Source organism: Psammomys obesus, unplaced genomic scaffold (assembly GCF_907164565.1).
Source record: "Psammomys obesus unplaced genomic scaffold, mPsaObe1.curated_primary_1811, whole genome shotgun sequence".
Lineage (NCBI taxonomy): Eukaryota > Metazoa > Chordata > Mammalia > Rodentia > Muridae > Psammomys > Psammomys obesus.
The window spans coordinates 27,484,268-27,501,978 of NW_026596134.1; the positions used below are offsets into that span (position 1 = coordinate 27,484,268).

The window sequence follows — 17,711 nt, forward strand, 5'->3', positions numbered from 1 at the left end:
ATAATAATAATAATAATAATAATAATAATAATAATAATAATAATAATTTTCCAAACTCTTCCTTCTTCTGATCTCTTTCCTCCTCCACCCATTCATTCAGCTACCCTACTGGTTATATCCCCGCTCCGGAGACCCAGGAAAAGCGTGCAGGGCTCTATCTGGTCTTCATGGTCCCGCTTCTCCTTCACCATTTCAATCACCTGAGTCACTCATCATCACGGCCTCCTTTTCAAAAGCAAAAATAAACACATGGATACAATGGAATTCAGTCTGTGACTAGACAATGTCTGAGTGCCACTGCCTCTAACACAGAATACTGTGACTCAGACAAGCAACTCAGCTGCTACATCCATTTCTAAAGCTACACTATAAAATGGAAATTCCTAGATTTGATAGGCATATTGTGAAAACTAGTTTATAACAGACTGGGATGGTGTGTGCCTGGATATACATACATTTGTGTTTTGTTGGTTTGTTTGTCTGTTTAATATTCCTTTGCTGGGTTCCCCAACTTAAACTCTCCCAACCTTAAACATGGACAGACTGCAACTATTATTAACATTGTCTCACACTCTGTCAAGGGATGACTCTGTTCTACTTCTCCAGGACAGGGCAAATAAAATCAATGTTTGAGAAAAGCATCTGGAACACCAGCAACCATCTCCACAAAGTTCTAGAATGCACTTGTAATTCAGAACTGCCTCACAGGGAAATCCATGATCAGTCCTGCTCCTGGCTGTACTTGCTGCCTGATGTGTGTCTTCCAGAGACCTCTGAGGCAGCTACCTAACAGTCACCCCAACAAAACACCAGTTTTCCCTGAGAGACTTTCCCTCTTCACCACCAAACAGCAGCACACACAAAGCTTCCTTTTCACTGGACAAAGCTCTGGGTTGGCTTGCTCTGGAAGCCATTTTTAGTCAGGAAACATGGCGATGAAGTGCTGGGCTTTGGGGTCATACAAAGAAGACAGCTTTTTTCTTCTTCATACTTTCCTGTATTTTCCAAACTGTCCACATGACCTTCGCACTGAATTCATGACAAGAGAAAGCAAGAAGACAGAGCATGGGTTCCTCTGTCTCACTTCTTCCAGGGCTCTTCCTGAGCTACAAGCAACTTGAGGACACAACACTCAGCACCAGCCTCACCCACAGCCCACACCTGCCACAAACAAGCTCAGTACGTGTTGAGTTAATGATAAATATTATGTAATGTCTGACTCGGTAGACGAACAGTGAGGTGGCCAAACTGTGCACACGGTTCTTCCTTAAGGTTCATGATTGCTGCCCTTCTCCAGCATTTGAAAGGCTGAGAGGTCAAAAGACTGAAGTCTTCCACTCAAGACACGACACCTCCTCAGGCAACCCACTGTTCAGTCTTGGTAGACCAAGAACAAGACTGTAAATATCTTGCTACAAAATGGAGCATGGGGAATTGAATTCATTAAGTCACATCAGGGATCTCTGCCATTCAGAAGGCACATCACGGTCCTGTTCAGTCAAAGGTTAACAATATCCTCCAAAATTAATCTTTGTTCCGAAGATTAAATAGGACTAAAAATGAAAGCAAACAGAGGATTAAGATAACACCAGCTTAGACTTCTTATTAAACCACCAAAAAGCCTTATCTAACAGCCCAAAGCAGAAAATCTCCAGGAATGATTTAATGTAAAAAAAGTCTCTAACATTTGCTTGGGAGAAGTGATGCAAAGGCAAGTGTAAGGAGTACTCGGCGGCACGTGAAACCTGTGGCTACACAGAAATGCACAGGGAAATGGTCCAAAAGCCAGCCTGTGCTGGCGCCCCTTCTCCCTGCTCCCCAGCCTGTGCTGGTGTCCCTTCTCCCTGCACCCCAGCCTGTGCTGGCGCCCCTCCTCCCTGCTCCCCAGCCTGTGCTGGCGCCCCTTCTCCCTGCACCCCAGCCTGTGCTGGTGCCCCTCCTCCCTGCTCCCCAGCCTGTGCTGGTGTCCCTTCTCCCTGCTCCCCAGCCTGTTAGCACAGGTGTCTCCTCCCCACACCTAGGCCCAGGCTAGTTGTTTCAGTTCTCTATGATCAACCAAGTTCACATTTCCTAGAAGCTAGGGCTGTGTTCACACCTGGTTTTGTGTTTTCAATTCCTTCACCCCCATTAGCCTCTCTGCATACTCCCATATACTTCTGCATATTTCTAACATGCCCCAGGCTCTTAGAAGACAACCATTTCAAAACAAAGCAGATGCTGAGTTGATGGTAGAATGGTAATCTTAAGGCCAAAGGTAGAAGTCAATACAGGATGACAGGCAGCAGCCATATCAGAACGTACAATGCAAGATGAGAAACCAAGCATTTCATTGCAAAACTAGATGCCTCAAGTTTCCAGTCTCGCTTGAGCTGAAAAGAGAAAGTTTTCTAGGGGAAAAAAAAAATGTCCTTATTATAAATTCTGTTAAGATTTAAACTTGCTTCACCACAATTATAAATATTTACATTCCACCTCGCTGCTCATACTGGAAACCGTGCAACCCAACGACGTGAGCTTCTGCAGTGTGAAGTCCACTGTGAGGACGCTCCCCCAGTCACTGTGCGGCTGCTCCCCCACTCTGTAAATTCAGCTGGCCAAAGAAGGCATTCAATGACTCCTATCATGTCTCCCCTCAATACTATACCCAAGACCTTTCTCTAGAAGTTTGAGATATTTGCTCTCTAAACCTTCTACCTAAAAGTTCATTGTCTAACGCCTGAATTTCCTTACTCTAGCCAGCAATAGATGGTGAGAGGGAAGGAAAAAAAAAAAAAACACTCCTGTCAACAGATGAGTGTCCAAAAGGCAGTTGAGTACCCGAGCCTTCATCAGTAAGCTTCAGGTTCCTCATCTCCTAAGTGTTCACTGAATCCATCTCAAAAGAAACTTCATGTGGACAAAATATGATGGGTGAAGTACAGAATCTAACATAGGACAAACCTGTTGGTGGAGTTTGGGAAAAGATGTTAACTGTGGAGGTCACCCTGACAGGCCAAAGTCCCACACAAACTGGGAGTCAGGGCACACCAAAAGGTGACTCATATGACAAGTCTGAGAACTCCTGGTCATCAGAAATTATTTGAAAAAAAAAAAAAAAGGTGGAACAATATGAACTAATTATGAACTGCAGTCCCAACTTAAAACCATACTAGGAAGACAGACTTTCGCTGGAGAAATGGGTGGAGAGTGTGTTTCATCAGCAGGAACCAGCATTTAATACAAATTACTAGCTTAGTTGCCTGGGTGGTCATAACTACCCTATTATATGTAGACAGACTTTCTGGCATTTCCAGCAGGAAAACACGCTGTACTCACATGACTAAAACACACTGAGACAACTGTATTCCCAGGTGATGGCTGCACTACTGCCAATACAGCTGCTCCACACAAGCTGATGCAGGAATCCAGCAGCCTGGTTTCTATTCACAGGACTAAGATCTACCCTGCAGGCCTGGGACAAAGATTAAGAATAAAGTGACCTGAAGTGGATCCTCTATGATCAACGTTAATGTGGACTAGAAGCAACAGGCTCCTGCCACGAAACAACTGAACACTAGGTGGCTCCTTTTCAGGCAGAAGATTAATAAGGATAAAGCACACAATAACGAATCCTCCAAGCACCCAAATCACTAACTGAAGGCTAAAAGGATGAACGCCTAAGTAGTTGCTCCTCTGGGGCAAATAAAGAAGAGGCCCTATCTTCTAAGAAGGTGTACCCAGAAAGAGATCAGAAGGTTTCTCTCACTATCTGCACGCCCCTCTAGGCCCTATGTCCCTATGTCTGTGGACAAAGCCACAAACTTTATCTACATGGTCTTACAACACAAGCGCAATCAAACCCCGCAAGTCAACGAGATGCTCATGGCTCTGAGGATTAAGAGCATCAACTGACTGAGATGTTTCCAAATGACCTGACAGACGCTTCAGTGTGAACTCCCAAGGTGGAAATGGAGGATGTGTGTACTTACAATGCCTCCCAGGTGATTCGGACACTCATGGGGCCTGAGAATCACTGACCCAACTGACCCCTGGATGTGGACTCTCAAGGTCCCTTGCAATGACCCTGTCCACAATGGACTCTAAGGCGTGAGTGCCTATTACTCCTGCAGGGAACTCCTTTCTGATGTGCAAACATCTGTCTTTATTTTCATTATGTCCTACGCTAGGAACTCTACTTATTACATGCTGGAGTTTTTAAGCGTATGGCAGAACAAAGTGAAATTCTGAAAGAGAACATCTCAGGATGAGCCATAGCATCCAAGAAGTTCTCAGTGAAGAGGTGGGTCTTAAAGGATGAGAACAAATAATCCAAATTAAATTGGAGTTCAAGTTGGGAGTGGTGGAACACACCTGTAATCCCAGCATCCCACAGGCAGAGGAAAGATGGGAAGCAATTTGAGACCAGCCTGGTTACATGGCAAAAAAGAACTGAAAGCAAAGAGGGCTGTTGGTGACTATGCATACTTTTTAAACTAAAGAAAAGTAAGCCTGAAAATACAACTAGAAACAGAGAACAGAGAAAGGTTCAAAGGAACCAGAATGGCTGGTAAAACGGAGAAAAGCAACCCAGCATATAAGAGCAAAGACAGTCCTTAAAAATCAATGAAATCAAATAAGCAGGAAAGAAAAGAGGCAACCAGCTGGTCACAGAAGCAGGAGTGTGGGTTGGTGCATACAGCATTACAGACACGTTAGTTAGTGCAGGGGAGCACGTGTCCCGTTAGTCAGAAATGCACACTAGTGGGGAAGGAGATTGCCCAGCCACTCACATACAGAAGTGAAGGGTTGGCTCTGAGGGGCTGGCAGCAAAACAAAGAAAAAAATGTTGAAAACAGGAACCCATTCACAGGGGAAAACAGCAAGGCGTGGTCACAGGAAGGTGAAGGAAGGGAAGGTTCGATGACTATGAGAGGTGGCTAAAACCTCCAAGTGGAAACAAGGCAGTAACGTGGCAAGGAGCAGCACTGAAGACAGCGGGGCTTAGCTCTCGAGGCAGCTTGTTTTGTTTAAGAAAGAAGCTTGTTTTGTTTACTGTCTGTCCCACACACAGTACCGGGAAGCTCTGCCCTAGTCTCTGGTCCCAGCACAAGCTGCGACTTCTGCATCAGCACACAAGGACTCTGTACTTTTGACACTGTAACAACACTACCAAAAGTGAAGTGTTTATAAGAAATAAGGTGTACTTTAGCCAATGTGGTGACCGTGCCTTTGAGCTCAGCACTGTGGAGACAGAGTCAGATGGAACTCTGTGAGTTGAAGGCCAGTCTAGCCTATATAGGGAGTTCGGGACAGCCAGAGCTACATAGTGAGATGCTGTCTCATTAATAATAATAGTAATAATAATAATAATGTTTTGATGGAGCTGGGCTGCAGATGCTGGTCACCACATTCAGCCTACTATATATTTCCATTTACAGGGAACACACAGACTAGGCAAGTCTATAAAGAGTAGTGATGAGGACAGTGGGTAGAGATGGGGGAAAATGGCAAGTGATTGAAAATGGGTTAGGAGGTCTTTCCTAAGTAATGAAAAATGTTCTATTTGTTTATGGAGAGAGACATCACACAACTCTACGGATACACTAAAAAATGCTAACTTGACAAATTAAAAGGGAAAACAGAATAGTAAATGATGATGCAAAAGAGGTGTAAGAAAAAAACCTTCAGAAATACATAAATTAGCACTATAACTTCAAACATTCAGAGAGCATCTCACAAGCAAAAACCACTCTACACATGAGCTATGGTAACAACTGTCAGGTGATCTGGAAAACCTAAAGGCAAATTTTAGGAAGACTAAGTCAGCTCCTTGTAAGGCAGAAAACAAGTATGGAAAAGACTGAACAATTTAAACACAGATCCCTTTATCTTACAATTGCTCTAAAGCCTTTAACACACACTTCATAAACAGAAAGGCTTTTCAGTGTTTGTGGTAATATTATACTATACACCAACAGTTTCTTGGAAGCTGAAACAAAGTAATATACAGAAAGCCAACTCCAGGTAGAACAGATTATGTACCTCAACAATTACTAAGCAGATGAATGGAGCCATCTTATAAATTTGAGGATGTAGGGGCTAGAGAGATGGCTCATCGGTTAAAAGCACTGGGTGTTCTTCCAGAGGACCTGAGTTCAGTTCCCAGCACCCACATAGCAGCTCACAACTGTCTGTAACTCCAGTTCCAAGGGATCTGACACCCTCCAGGCATATATGTAGGCAAAACACCAATGTACATAAAGTAAAGATACATTAAATTATTAAAAAAATAAATTTGAGATGTAACCAAAAGCCTACCAAAAAGAACAGTTTTCTTGCTTCACAGACACCAGGGAGCACCCTAAATAATTTCTCCCTCCAAGACACCTATCTAGGCACAGTTCTCACCATTCCATGCTGTCCCTCACCATTAAAGCCATCACTGCTCTCCCCACTCACTGTTAGTGCTCCAACACTAGGTTCATCAATAATGCACTGCATGACCAGACCCTCCTCGGCACCTCTCATCTTCTCTCTCTACATCCCAGCACCTACAATGGCAACACACGGGAATGCCCAATGGAATCTTGATGGCACAAGCCTATAGTCCTAGGTACTCGGGGGCAGCCGTGGAAAGACCGCAAGCTCAAGTTCTGCCTGGGCTACAGAGGGAATTCAGGTCCAGCATGACTGATGCTCAAACTCTGAGGACAACAACAAGCATCACAATAGTCTATAACCATGCCACTCTGAAAGAGCCAACCTATGGAGAGCATCGGTCTCTGTCCAAAACTGCCCCAAAGAACCAAGAACCAACCTGTCTAAATTGACAGACAACTACTGGGAAGGTACCTGTTTTTTGAACGTTTATTTTATGTGTATATGTGTGTGTCCAAGTGTTAGTATGTGTACCCCATGTGTGCAGGAACCCACATATGCCAGAAGAGGGCATCTGATCCCCTGGAACTGGAATTAGGAACAGCTGGGAGCTGTCGTGTGAGTGCTCCAAACTGAACCGGGTCCTCTGTGAGAGCTGTAAGAACTAACTCCTAAGCCACCTCTCCCACTCCAAGGGAAGGTATGGACTAAAAACACATTTACAGCTTCCTCTAAGGAAACACAGCTAATACACTCAAAATATTATATCAAAATATAACACTGATACTGTTTTTTCTTTTTAACATTTATTTTTTTTAATTTTTTATTAATCTTTTATTACAATTCATTCATTTTGTATCCCAGTTGTGGACACTGGTACTTTCAATATCTTTATTTTATCTCAAATTTTAAACCAATAGGTCCAAATGTATTTCACATGGCATCAGCCAAAAAAGAAAAAAAAAATACAGTAATTGGAAAAAACAAAAACAACTAGCAGTAATATAGGTATTCTGAACTGAGGAACATGAAGAGCAGTCTTCCTAGTAAATCTTCCCCATTAGACTATCAATTATTAACCTGTCTAACTTATGAAGTCCTACAATAATAAACTATCCAGGAAATAATACATTTTCTCTATATAGTATCTTTCCATTTAAACAAAGTCCCTCTGGTCAAAGCTGTTTCTTAAGAGGCAGGTCTACACCACACCCACGAAGCCTCCCTGACTTTATGAAGAAGGAAGCTCTATGACAGCCTGGAGAGCCAAAATAAAAGCTCCCCACGAAGCTGTCCAGGGCTCAGGGACGGATGCAGAAGAACCTCTCAGCAGCCCCTGAGCCAAGTGGTTCCACAGATCCCAAAGTCTGTAAGACAGTAGTCAGCTTCCCAGAAACAAGACAGCCTTTCCTGCCTTCACTTATCTCCATAATTCTGAGAAGGGTAGATACTTCCCCATTTCGGAGATAAGAAAACCCAAGTTTATGAGCACTGAGACCAGCCCAAGGCCCACTTGATGTCAACACGCATCTCATGGCAGACATGTACAAATCTACTCAGAATTCGAACTCCCCACCCAAACCTGCTCCTCCAGTCACCTCCTTTGGTCCATGGCACCTCTATTATGCCAGCTGCTCTGGTGAGAAGTGTCATCCCTGACTGCACACCTGCAGGACACATCACCTCCCCAGTAAACCAGGTCACCCCACATACACACCCAACGCCCAGCCTCTGCTCATGACCCCTGCTTCTGCTATCACATTCCTCAGAGCACTACCAGAGACTGCTTCCACCCACACCCTCCCAGTTCTATGAACCACTCTGTCCTTTGAAACACAGCTTTTGGGGCTGGAGAGATGGTTCAGAGGTTAAGAACATTGGCTCCCCTTCCAGAGGATCCAGGTTCAAAACCCAGCACCCAAATGGCAACCACAACCATATGTAATTCCAGTCCCAGGAAATCTGACACCCTCTCTGGCCTCTACATAGACATACATAAAAAAATAAATTTGTAAATTTTTTAAGTAACTAAAAACCCAACTTTATGCAGACCCCCCCGTGTCTCCCCTCACCCAAGGTGCCTGTTGATGCACCCCTCTGAGAGAATGGGTGTCTTCCATCTACAAAGCATTTGAGTACTGTTCACAAGTAAAGGAAAGAACAGCAGCCAGAATCGCACGTAGCATGCAGCAGAGCCAAGTCCAGAACAGACCTTCCAGTGTTGTTTGGCCACAGTGAGACCAGATTTACAGCAGCTGACAGACACCCTTCCCTCATGGGAGGAAACCCTTACATTTCACTTAGCATAACTGAATCTTTTAATGTATAATCAATACTGTGTCCCAACAACAAATTAAAATGGAGATGGTGACATCACAAAGACACAAAATCTCCCACGAGGTGGTCTGAACAAGGAGTATCTGGTACATGGGCAAATGCCATGTTGATTAGCAAAGCTCAGGCAGTAAGACCTCCAGTGTGGCTGCATTTGGTGACCGCAAGATTTCAAGAGCATCATGCACAAGCAAGCAGGGCTCTCAAAGACTCAGACCAGAGCACCCAGGAGCCAGGGCTCTCACACTAGGGCCTACCAATCCTAGAGTGTAGGAGTCTCCTGGGTGATACTAGTAACAGTTTAGAAAAAGGCTGGACTCAAAAGTGCTGATCACCGAAACGGCCTGGAAAGAAACCTCTCAGAGCCAAATCTAAACAGTGATGATTTCTGGATCGGAATAAAACTTAACGTTTAAAGTACTAACCATCACAGAATCTTGATAAAATGTCTTAAGTGTAAAAACAAAACAAACAAAAAAACTGAATCTCTTTCTGCAGAGCTTTCAAAATGTTTCTAGTATCAACCACTCAGATCCTTAAATCTCATTAACTACAACAATTAACCCCTACAACATTAATAGTAGGTTCTAAAGGAAACTTGATTCAGCTCAACCCCTTCCCTGTTTCAAAGAAAAGGATGTTTGTTGTATAGTCATACAACAGCAACAGGCTTGTTAGATGAACAAATGCAAGACTAAGGTCTAGCCGGCTGTGGCTCTTCCGCCAGCGGACGGGGAGACCCAAGGCTGCCCAGAACCAGGGAAGTTTCTAGGTTCTCTTAGAATGGGCTGGCTGTGGGAGTGGGAGAAACCTAGACCTGAGAGCCTCCTGGGTCCTTAGGGAAACTGTCACCAAAACATATTACAGGCAGTTTCCTTTAGTTTTCTTAAGTAGAAAAGCACCCGATAAAATAAATTTGGCCAAAATGTATCTTCTTGAAAACCAGGAAACAAAACTTATTTTTTTCCCCTCACATAAAGAACATTAAATATGGACAATCTTCATAATAAACAGCTGCAGCTGTCTTGTGTCCGAAGTCAAACAGGTAGCTTTCACTGACTGAGCAAAGGCTGGAGAGGTGACTCCGTGGTTAAGAGCACCACCTTTTTCGATAAACAGAACTCTGCTGAAGACCTGGGGACTCATTACCTTTCATCTCTCCAAATGAAATTTCAATGGCCCCAGAAAGCTGTATTCACCTGGTTGTCAAGCACAGGCCCGAATGTCACATAAAGCCACTTTGGAAAGCAGCAAGACACAAACACCTACCAAGTGTCTTCCAACACTCACACCTGTTTTCCTGGTGCCTGGACCTTGCTTCGATGAACTAGCCACGGCATTCCAGATGGCCTCCCCAGCACACATGCCACCCAAGCTGCTTCAAGCTCCCGTGCTTTGACTGCTTCAAGCTACTATACTTTGAAAACAGCTCCAGAACAATCCCACCAAAGCAAGTGTTAGGCTGTCAACAAGCCTTCCTGTGACCCTCAAGCACTCCAGGGCTCCTACCCACTGAAACATGGCTTCCTTATACAATGCCACTCTTCCTTTACTGCCGCATATTAGCACTAGCACTATGGTCCTAATTTTGAGGTAAGAATGAAACTGTGAAGTAGCATAACTGGAGTTGGGGTTAGGAACTATATTCAAGCTTGGGCATGGTTCCCATACACAAATGAGCTAGGGGGTCACACCCCCATCCCCTTCACCACCACACATACCCACACACACACCCCTCCCACACCCACTCCTCCCACACACAGATCAAGAGCTGGCTACTTGGAAGTCAGAATCCAGTAAGCCAACTAGTGAGCTCTTCTGAAGTCCTCAGCGGAGCTTCAAAGGAGGAAAAACTGATCAGGTAAACATGACAGGTGTTTTTCTCAGTCTTTGGTGACAAGCAGCATGGCAGCATACAGTTCAGGGAGGCGATGCTCAGCAAGTCCTCTACAGCAGCGAGGCCAGAACTCAGCTCTTTGTTAGCATATAAGGAGATACGGACTTCCCATTTAGTTCTAGGGACAGAAGGTGGCTCAAGCAGTAAAACTGAGCAAAAGTCTTGAACATCCTCTCATAGAGCCATCCTAACACACAGACCCCTCTCCCTTGAAGACAGCTCAATACCAGCTGCTTCTCTGAGTGCATGGAGGAAATGCAAGGGGCTTATAATACAACTAAGCTGAATCCTACCGTTTATTATGTAAAAACATTCATCACAGAAAGGTAACATAGGAGGCTTAGGTAAAGGACACTAATCAGAGTTGAGAGTGTAAGTCAGCTGGTAGAGTACCATTGCCTAGGAATTGTGAGGCCCTGGGTTCTGTCTTTACTGCATGAGGAGGAGGTGGAAAGTGAAAGAAGAAAGAAAGAACTGCTTGTAGACTCTCAGACTGCAGGAACATGAGCAGCTGGCACCCAGCCCTCTGCTTTTAGATTTCTCAATAGCTATCTTCTGAGATCAGAACTCATTATAAAAGGAAGCAAGGCTCTGAATGAACCACAAAAACAATCAATGGCTGCACCTGTTCACACTTTGGTAAAGGGCTTGGCCCAAGGAAGTAAGAAGGAACCCCAGGAAATTATGGGGGGATGTCCTTTCAGCCCCAGCAGTCCCTGAGTGACCCCTTTGTTTGTAAAAACCAGCAACTCTCCATCTCCAAGCCAGCATTCCTCAGAAAGCCCAGTCTCCCATCTACCATTATGTAATTACCTGTTTCCCACAGCTTAAAGTCAGGCATACTACAAATCTAATTAGAGAGAGAGCTGCAGCATAAGTAACCAATTAGAACCCATCTCAGAAGCTCTCATCTCAGACGTCCAGAAACAACTGTCGCCCTTCCTCACAGTGCGCCACCTCCACCCTAAGGCTCCTCCTGCCTTTTTGGGGTCATCTTTCTAGGTCTGTAAGAAAACACATTCACTCAGGAAGCATGGCAGGCAGATCTCTGTGAGTTCAAAGACAGTCTGGTCTGCAAGTGAGTTCCAGGACAGGCAAGGTGACACAGTGAAACCTTGTCCCAAAAGAAAGTCTCTTTGCATCTGGGACATCTTGTTCCATCTGGACAGAAGAAATGAAGAAGGACAGAGGATGAGATGAGAAGGCAAGTTTTCTCTCCCTCAAAAAATGCACTGGGATGCTTTTCCTTACCCTCTTGGTTACAAATTAAGACCACACTGTGTCCCTTGCTCAAACCACCTGTGTTTAAGAGGGCTGGAGTCAGGGGAATTGTTCCCACCTTCCCCTGGCTCACATACCAGAACTCATCAAAAGCCCAGCCAAAGGCATGAGCTATCCTTTAGGAATAATCAACTTAAATGTGTGCCTGAAAAACAAAGTATCATACAAGTATGTTTTGTTTTTAATTATGAAGGCATAACAAGACAACTGTGAAAGCAAACATGCCATAAGGCCAATCACCAACATGCAGAAAAGCAGAAGTGACTGCCTGCGTTTGGACGATCGGTCTCAGGAGACACAGCATGTAACGCAAACCTCTCTGTGAACCCTGAAGTAAAGCACTGTTTGCTCTCTCTCCATCCCCAGGGACAGGGACAGCCGCTCTCCTAAGTCTGCAGCCAGCAGGGATGTGTCTCCCACCACACACAAGCCTGCCGGGTTTCCCAGAGAGGGCTCCCACAGTCAGGAACTGTGGCACATGCAACCCTCCTCCCATCACCCAACACAAACCCCTGCAACCCTTCCACAGAGCTAAAGGTTGCCACAAACTAAAGGTTGCCACTGTCCCAGAAACAAGGCGAGCACAACTCCTTTCTTTTGCAAATGAACTTAAGGGAAGGGAAAGATGGACAACAAGAAAGTTTTACTTTTCTAAAGAGCATCAGGACACTAAGGGGATAATAATAAAAATGCCTCCATGCTCTACTGTGCAGAAATTTTAATTTATGGTTCCTTTTTCCATAACTTAGCTATCTGAGTAATTCCACAATTTAGGCACCAAACTCAACATTGATATTATTTTCATAGCTGTTCAGCTTTAATGTGGCTACTATTTCCCTTAGCTTTGCTTCTCCCCTATTTTAGTTATTTAAAAATCACTGACTACTTAAGTATAAGAAAGAAAGAGTAAACAAACTTAAACATGATCAGTAGGCAAAAAACAAAAGGTGAAGCAGAGGAACATGTTTAAATCGGGAAGCCCAGTTATCCTAAATGCTGGCTATATCTAGTTTTATAACATACAAATCATGTCAACTCCTGAAGCTAAAGGAACTGTGCTCAGAGTCCCTTCTAGTTTCAGCCACCCATGAACCTGTTCATCAAAGGGTTAGAAAGTGCAACTGCAAATGAGACTTGAGCTACCAAGTATTTTCACACACACATTCTGGCTGATTTCTGTAGCAAAGCTAGGACACAACTGTGTGCTCAAGCTGCAGCACATGACAGTGAGCTCGGAAGGGGTACAGCTAAGGTCAACCCAGGCAGAAAATAGCAGAGCAGATACTTGATAGCCACACTTTCTAAAGATAAGAATTTCAAACTTTTCAAATAAGTTGAAAAATCAAAACTGCCTCATACGTAAAATCTTGGACATGGGGGGTATCCTCACCCACCCTGAGATGTGGGTGTGAACCCACAGTCCCCTGGACCAACAGCTCCCTAAAGCCGAGAATAACGATGCTCATCACTGGAGTCACAGAAACCAAGAGAAACAACCCAGACGGTGGCACTCAGTAAACACTGCTTGACTCACAAGACTCAAAAGGGAAATTACAAGGAAAAATTCTTTTCAAGTTTTGAGATTCACCTTCTGTGATATGAAATGAAACAAAGGAGCTTGCTCCATCAGAGTTTAAGCAGGGCTGGAGTTGGGGGCGTTGCCATCCCAATCTGGCTAGTGAACCAAAAGGCTCAAAACCAGGTAACCTCAAAACCTTCAGGATAGACATACCACGTGTGCAATGACCGGACCTTTGGTAATAAAAAGACAAACAGGCAGGTGACATCACGTAGACCTTCTACTAAGTTGGCCCAAAAATCTGACCTCAGGTTTTGGTTCCACTCATGCTGCTGTCTGCGCTCTAGGAGATCACGTAGCCCTGGGTAAGATGATCAATCCTCACTCCGAAAAGGCAAATGGGACAGACATCGAAAGAGAATGAAAACAGGGAACAGGACAGGAGCCTACCACAGAAGGCCCCTAAAGACTCTACCCAGCAGGGTAGCAAAGCAGAGGCTGAGACTCATAGCCAAACTTTGGGCAGAGTGCAGGGAATCTTAGGAAAGAAGGGGGGAGATAGAAAGACCTGGAGGGAACAGGAGCTCCACAGGGAGAGCAACAGAACCAAGAAATCTGGGCACAGGGGTCTTTATAGAGACTGATACAGTCCAACTAAGAACCATGCATGGAGATAACCTACAACCCCTGCACAGATGTAACCCATGGCAGCTCAGTCTCCAAGTGGGTTCCCTAGTAATGGGAACAGGGACTGTCTCTGACATGAACTCAGTGGCTGGCTCTTTGATCACCTCCCTCTGAGGGGGGAGCAGCCTTACCAGGCCACAGAGGAGGACAATGGAGCCAGTCCTGAAGAGACCTGATAGGCTGGAGTCAGAGGGAAGGGGAGTAGGACCTCCCCTAATAGTGGACTTAGAGAGGGACATACGGGGAGAATAGGAATAGAGGGTAGGTTTGGGAGGGGACCACGGAGGGGGCTACAGCTGGGATACAAAGAGAATAAACTGTAATTAATAAAAAAAATTGTAATAAATAATAAAAAAGATCATTTAAAAAGTCATTGACAGCTGAGAGGAGCAGGGATGTGCACGACTTGTAATCCCAGCATTCAGGGAGGCAGAGGCAGGCGGATCTCTGTGAGTTCAAGGACAGCCTGGTCTGCAAAGTGAATCCAGGACAGCCACGGCTACACAGAGAAGCCCTGTCTCAAAACACAAAACAAAACAAAACAAAAAATCATTGATTAAAATTTCAAACTGCAACTGAAAATACAACATATGTACACCTTAACGCATCCAACCCAGATCCCAGAGATTGTAACTGCTGATCTCAACCCACCCTCAGTCTACAGCATGCTGATGAAGCTGATAGGAAAAAAATCAAGTGAGGACACTATACCAATGCTATACACGTAATTCAAAGCAAACATGAAACAAATATAAAATCCAGGAAGTACTACTAAAAAACTGAGTCAAAAAAAGAGTTAATCTCAACATATCACTTTGGTGATGTGCTGACGAATAACTACCAAGAGTACAAGTCAGCCTTCCATAGAACCTTGACAAGGAGTCACAACTATAACTGCTTGACAGTCAAACCTAAGAACTCCAGGACCCCAGGACTGTGACAGGCCCTGGGAACTGCAAAGTGGCTAACAGCTACACCTACTGACTGTGTCTAGCCACTTGCTAAACCCGTTCGTTCTCTCAGTCAACTGGAGAAATCTAATTAATGATAGTCAATTGCAAGAATCCTTTTAAGTGCGAGGTAAGAAACAAGTTTTCAATGACACAGAAGCAAGTCAGCATTCCAAATGTCTTATTTACCCCAACCATTTACGTTCAAACCGTCACCCGGGTCATTTCAAATCACTGCTGTTAATGCCTTAGTATCAATAACATATTTCATGGGAAAATGCTTCAGTAATAATATTATAGTTAATAACTGGGTTGTCACCTCATAGTTGTACACATCAGTGACCATAAACTTCTTAAGTTAAACCTTTTAACTGCTCTGCATAATCCTATCAGCTTTTTTCCATCCTGGTTAAAGGCAGCTTAATTGCAGCTTTCGGGAAAGGAAAAGGGGATATGGGAAAGTCGTTAAACCAAGATACAGAAAATCATTCCTGACCCTGAACGAGGTTGCAGGAGCAATTCGGTAGGGTTTAATGTTGTGGCCATCCAAAAGACTCAGCCAGAGAACCTTTGCCTTGGGAGATACCCCATTAGAGAAAGCAAGAGAAAGTTGACACTTAACTCCCACAGAGTACCAGTATAAAAAAGAATGGCTTTAAGACTCTGAGTCAGAGTTTCAACATGAAAGGCTCGCTTTATAGAGGAAACGCCAACCCCAGTTCATCCAGATAGACCTGGAACCTGATGAAAGTCGACACCTCCCTCTGAAATTTGCATCGCATCCCTGGCTCGAGTTTAGAAACATAATCGTAGACCAGGCAGTATGAATTTCAGTGAAGGCTGCCTCTCAACTGGCCGTCAGGAAAAATCAATTCTACAAAGCTCCAAGGCAGTCTGGGAGTTAGTTAGCCGTACCCGAAAGCTTCCCCTTCCAAGAGGAATGCCAACAATCCAGCACAACACCTCCCTTGAAAGCTAGCTATTTCCCGTGCCTCTGGTTTTGGACACGGAGAGTCCCGATGAAATTTCAACCTGCCCAACGCGGTTACTTGCCCACATCGAAATGCCACGGAGCGATTTATGAACCTGGCAAGTAGCCTTTAAGGTCAGGAGCGAAGTTGGAAAGGGCAAGGGGGGAAAAAGTTCTTTATACGGCAACCTCAAGCCTCTCCAACCCTCCGAAGGTTTACTTCCTCCAAGAAACGGAGGTTGGAGCATCCTCGGATCTCAGTCGCCAGGATCCCCCAGGTGGGAAATTACCGCCCTCGGGCCCGAGCCGAACCTCTCCCTACCCCAAAATCAACCCACTGGGCCTTATCCCCTCCAGCACACCTGCAAAACGCTGACCGGGTGACGGGCGGGGAAGGGTCTCCCTGAGGAACAGGGAGCCGCAGGGTGAGTACAGCCACCAGGAGGGGACGCGGGGCTCCGGGCCTCTGGGGGAGCAGATCTGGGTCCCGAGGTGCGAACGTGCGCGCGCGCCGGGCGCGGTGGAACGCAGACTCGCCCCCGCCGGGCTCCGGGATCGCGATCCCCAGCACGCCACCAAATCGGAAATCAAACTTTCAGCGGCAGCGAGCGTCTCGCGCCGGGCCGCGACTCCCCAGCCAAGGACAGACAGCGCGGGGGGTGGGGAGCACTGTCAGCAGTGCCTCCCCGGCCCCCACTCACAGCCCTGGCCCCCCGGGGGTCACTTACCGCTTGGCCTGGGCTTCCTGGTGCCGCCGCGCGTCCGTGGTGCGTCGTCCCCGCGCTCTCCCTAGGGAGAAAGAGAAAGCGTGCAGACGGTCGGGGCGCGCTCGCTCGCCGCCTCCTCCGCGGAGATCCGAGGCTCCCAGCGCCCGGCGTAGGAGCCGCGGGGGCGGGAATCAACGCGGCTCCCCAGCCCCGCTCCGAGGGCTACCCGCAGCGGCCGAAGGGACCAGTCCCCGGGCATCAACTATTGTGCAGGAGCCCGGGCCCCGGCTCGCGCCGAGCCCCCATCCCGCCCGCGGGCTCCCGCGAACAAGCGCCCGGCGCCCGGGGAGCGTACCGGCTGCGGAGCTCCGCGCCGGGCGCGGTGTGAGGGGAGTTGAGTGGCTGGGGAGAGGACAGGTAACTGCCCACGGGGGGATGGGGAGGGGACAGGATCAGCGCGGGCACGACGCGGGAAGGGAGCCCGGGGCGGCGGCGATGGGCGCGCTGCGGGAGGCGTCCCAGGCCCACCCTCCCTCCCCGACCCTCCCCACCCCAGGACTCCGCGCCGCACTGACTTTCCGCTCACTTGCTCACGCGCGTACTGAACTCGCTCACAAAGTTGCCGGCGGTGGCGGCGCTGCACTGGCCCTTCTCCCCGCCCCATCCCTTCCCTCCCTCCCTCCCTCCCTCCTCTCCTCCCTCCTTCAGTCTCGGGTGAGATCACCGCGGCGGGGTTCTGTGCTCAGGCAAGTCTCGCGAGACTGGAGCCCAGCTTCAGCCGGGGGGAAGTGGAAGCAGGGTAGTGAGGACCGCGGAACTTCTGGTTGCCATGACGACTCAACAGCCTGGTGCAGTTGTCACCTGCCTCCTCCGCTGCCCCGGCCTAGTAGTTGCGGAGAGAAGGCTGGAGGCGGACGGAGGGCTTCCGTGGACCTGCGTCTCGGAGCTGGGAGCATTTGGCCGGGGAAGCGTGGAGCTGTAGAAGCCAGCGCATCTCTACTTCTGAATG

The 17,711-nt window shown here is 46.6% G+C and overlaps 1 protein-coding gene across 2 annotated transcripts in view; it reads right to left on the reverse strand.

Moving 5' to 3' along the window:
- Positions 1–17,354, reverse strand: part of Sipa1l1 (signal induced proliferation associated 1 like 1) — a 288,319-nt gene extending 270,965 nt beyond the window's left edge. For both annotated transcript variants that reach the window (XM_055593255.1, XM_055593253.1), the window contains exons 1-2: positions 17,278–17,354; positions 16,724–16,784 (exon numbers count right to left, since the gene is read on the reverse strand). The gene's annotated coding sequence lies outside the window, so the exon portion shown is untranslated. The remainder of the gene's footprint in view (positions 1–16,723; positions 16,785–17,277) is intronic.
- Positions 17,355–17,711: the final 357 nt, after the last annotated feature.